Source organism: Bos indicus, chromosome 15, assembly GCF_029378745.1.
Source record: "Bos indicus isolate NIAB-ARS_2022 breed Sahiwal x Tharparkar chromosome 15, NIAB-ARS_B.indTharparkar_mat_pri_1.0, whole genome shotgun sequence".
Classification (NCBI taxonomy): domain Eukaryota; kingdom Metazoa; phylum Chordata; class Mammalia; order Artiodactyla; family Bovidae; genus Bos; species Bos indicus.
The window spans coordinates 64,333,508-64,338,158 of record NC_091774.1 but is presented as its reverse complement, the minus strand read 5'-3'; positions in this window follow the sequence as shown (position 1 = coordinate 64,338,158).

The window sequence follows — 4,651 nt, the reverse complement described above, 5'->3', positions numbered from 1 at the left end:
AGGTTCAGCTTCAGCATCAGTCCTTCAAATGAATATTCAGGACTGATTTCCTTTAGGATTGACTGGTTTGATCTCTTGTCAGTCCAAGGGACTCTCAAGAGCCTTCTCCAACACTACAGTTAAAAACCATCAATTCTTCAGAGCTCAGCGTTCTTCCTCCCCTGCAGCATGCCAGGCCTCCCTGTCCATCACCAGTTCCTGGAGCTTGCTTAAATTCTTATGTCCAACTCTCACATCCATACATGACTACTGGGAAAACCATAGCTTTGACTAGATGGACCTTTGTTGGCAAAGTAATGTCTCTGCTTTTTAATATGATGTCTAGGTTGGTATAGCTTTTCTTCCAAGGAGCAAGTGTCTTTTAATTTCATGGCTACAATCACCATCTGCAGTGATTTTGGAGCCCCAAAAATAAAGTCTCTCACTGTTTCCATTGTTTTCCCATCTATTTGCCATGAAATGATGGGACCAGATGTCATGATCTTAGTTTTCTGAATGTTGAGTTTTAAGCCAGCTTTTTCACTCTCTTGTTTCACTTTCATCAAGAGGCTTTTCAGTTCTTCTTTGCTTTCTCCCATAAGGGTGGTGTCGTTTTATTTAGATGCTTAATTTTTCCCAGTTTGGCCAATGGGAAATCATTCACTCTGGCTTCTGTGTCTTTTTGAAATGTCTCTGTATTCTTTGGGCTTCCCTGGTGGCTCGGGTGGTGAAGAATCTGCCTGCAATGTGGGAGACCTGGGTTTGATCCCTAGGTTGGGAAGATCCCCTGGAGGAAGGCATGGCAACCCACTCCAGTATACTTGCTGGGAGAATTCAATGGACAGAAGAGCCTGGCAGACTACAGTCCATGGGGTCCCAAAGAGTCAGACATGACTGAGTGACTTTCACCTTCACTTGCTTTGTAAGGTTAATATGGTCCAGGAACATCTTTTACTTCCTCTGCACCAGCCGTGCAACCAGCCATTTCTTCAAGGAATTTTGGTTCCCTTTAGTAGAAAATGGTATTGAGAAACAATAGTTGGGTACCAGATGTGCTCCTTTCTTGTGAATGTTGCTGCTCAGTTATAGTCCTCAAAAACAAAATCAGTTGTTGTTCTAGTGTTTACAATATACATTTTTAACTAATATAAGTTCACTTTCAAATCACACTGTTCTGTTCCATGTATAGCACTGCTGCTGCTGCTGCTAAGTTGCTTCAGTTGTGTCCGACTCTGTGCGACCCCAGAGATGGCAGATATCCTATAATAGTTTTCTTAATTCTTCCCTCCTATCCTTTGTGACATTTCTGTCATTTATTTCACGTGTTTATATGATATAACCATTCAATACATTGTTACTATTATTGCTTTAAACAAATTGTTATTTATTAAATCAATTTCAAAAGAAAAATAAAATATTTTATCATGACTTAATCTTTTTCTAATGATCTTCCTTTCTTTATGTAGATCTAAATTTCTGACTTAAGTAGTTTTCCTTTTACTGAGAATTTTTTTTCCACATTTCTTACAGGGTAAGTCTTCTTGCATAAATTCCCTCAGTTTTTATTTGTATGAGAAAGCATTTATTTCTCCATCACTTATGAAGGATAATTTCACTGGATATTACCACTATATTATTCATTGTTCACTCTATTCATTAGGTTCATATTTTTTTTTCATTTTTTTATTTTTCACACTTTACATATTTCACTGCACTCAATTCTTTCTCCGGAGAAGACAGTGGCATCCCACTCCAGTACTATTGCCTGGAAAATCCCATGGACGGAGGAGCCTGGTGGACTGCAGTCCATGGGGTCTCTAAGAGTAGGACACGACTGAGCGACTTCACTTTCACTTTTCACTTTCATGCACTGGAGAAGGAAATGGCAACCCACTCCAGTGTTCTTGCCTGGAGAATCCCAGGGACGGGGGAGCCTGGTGGGCTGCCGTCTATGGGGTCGCACAGAGTTGGACACGACTGAAGCGACTTAGCAGCAGCAGCAGCAGCAGTTCTTTCTTTCATGGTTTCTGTTGAAAATTCCTCTATAGCTAAGGTGATTTTCCCCCCTGCTCTGGCTTCTTTCAAAATTTTCTCTTTGTCTTTAGTTTTCCACAGTTTGAATATGAAATGCCTACGCGTGATTTTTTGCTCCTCTTAGTTGACTCCAACACCCCACACCAAGACTCCTCCCCAGGTAAGCACTTTGTTTGGGTTTTGACACCTTGGGCCAGGCTACTTCTAAATTCAGAAGCCTTCCTCCCCCATTCAGGCCTGCCTCTCCTCAGTGGGCCACCCACCTAAGCGTGGACAATTTCCTCAGCCCACTTGGGCTCCAACACTCCACTTCAGGTTGCCCCTCTGCACCTTCCTTGGGCTCTGATGCCCCACACCAGGTCACCCCCAAAAGTTGATGCTCACCTTGTCCTCTCCCCCTGAACCAGGACTTCCTCTACAGAGATGCTTTTGCCACCATACTTGGGCTTCCATACTCTCCATCAGGGCACAGACCCATGTGGTGGACTCCTTCCCTTCTGGCAGGAACATTCCAGAAGTGATCTTGTTTTCTTCCTACTCCATCCTGTCCAGAGATACCTGATTTCAATACGTCCCATTATGAATGATGTTAACTTGATCACTTGAATAAAATGGTATCTGCCACACTTCTCCACTATAAACTTTTTCTCCTTCTCTAACTAATTCATATTTTAGGAATACTAGGCAAATGTCTCATTCTTCATCAAGCTTATGGTTTAAACAATGATATATCTATATACTTTCCTATCTTATTCAATAGATTGTAATATGTCATTTTCATTATTTATTTTGATGCTTAAATTTCTCCAGATTTGGCCATTGCGAGCCCCTTCAAGCTGGCCTCTGCATCCTTTGACATGTCCCCAACATTCCTTGGCTACTTCCTTACTTTCTGACACAATAAGATATCCTGAGATCATTTTGTTCTTTCTCTGTGCCAGACCTAGAAATAGCCATTTCCTTAAGAAGTTCTAATTCTTTTTAGTGGAGAATACTATTTAAAAATCAGGATCAAGCCACTAGACACGCACATTGCTGTTGAGGGGTCATGATTCCTACATTCTCTCAGTGGACAGAATACATGATATGTATATATGTAATGTATGTGTATATATATACTTATATATATGCATATATTTATTTCTCATTTATCTGTCTCTAATATACATATATAATTTATACTGAGATATAGTACATATAACTTAAAATTCACCATTTTAAAGTGTGTAATGTAATAGTTTTTAATATATTCTTCATAGTCAGAACACTGACATGAATCACAACAGTATCTTTTTGGATCTACCTTTCAGAGCAATGAAAATAAAAACAAAAATAAACAAATAAGGCTTAATTAAACTTAAAAGCTTTTGCACAGCAAAGGAAACCATAAACAAAATGAAAAATCCCACAGAATGGGAGAAAATATTTGCAAATGAAGCAAAGTGACAAGATATTAATCTTCAAAATACACAAACACTTCATGTAGCTATATATCAAAAAATAACTCAATAAAAAAATGGGAAAAGATCTAAATAGACATTTCTTCAAAGAAGAAATACAGATGGCCAACAGGCACATGAAAAGATGCTCAACATCACTAATTATTAGAGAAATACAAATCAAAACCACAATGACTTATCACCTCACATTGGTCAAAATGGCCATCATCAAAAAGTCTATAGACAATAAACAGTAGAAAGGGTATGGAGAATAGGGTTCCCTCCTACAATGTTGGTGAGGATGTAAATTGGTACAACCACTATGGAGAACACTATGGATATTCCTTTAAGAAGTAAAAATAGAACTGCCATGTGATACAGCAATCCCACTCATGGGCATATATCTCGAGAAAACCGTAATTCAAAAAGATAAATGCACTCCGATATTCACTGCAGTGCTGTTTACAATAGCCAAGACATGGAAGCAGCCTGGATGTCCGCTGACAGAGGGATATATACAATGGAATATTCAGTTCAGTTCAATTGCTCAGTCGTGTCTGACTCTTTGTGACCCCAACAATGGAATATTACTCAGTCATAAACAAAAAATAAAATATTCTTTTTGCAGCAACATTGAGGGAACTAAAGATCGTCATACTGAGTGAAAGTAAGTCAGAGAAAGGCAAATATTGTATGATGTCACTTATTGCAAAATCTAAAAAAAGGGTACAAATGAACTCATTTACAAAACAGAAACAGACTCATGGACTTCAAAAACAAACTTACATTTGCCAAAATGGATGTGGAAGGGAGGAATAAGTCAGGAATTTGGGATTCACAAACACACACTACTGTATGTAAAATAATCAATAAAGATGTACCATACAGCACAGGGAACTCTATTTAGTACTCTGTAATAACCTATATGTGGAAAGAATCTGAGAAAGAATTCATGTGTGTATATGTATAAATGAATTACTTTGCTGTGCACCTAAAACTAACACTAAATTGTAAATCAACTGTAAAATAAAATAAGTTTTTTAAAAAATTAATTAATTAATAAAACTCAGTCCCAGTTTACAGAGAAGGCAATGGCACCCCACTCCAGTACTCTTGCCTGGAAAATCCCATGGACAGAGGAGCCTGGAAGGCTACAGTCCATGGGGTCACGGAGCGTCGGACATGACTGGGCGATTTCA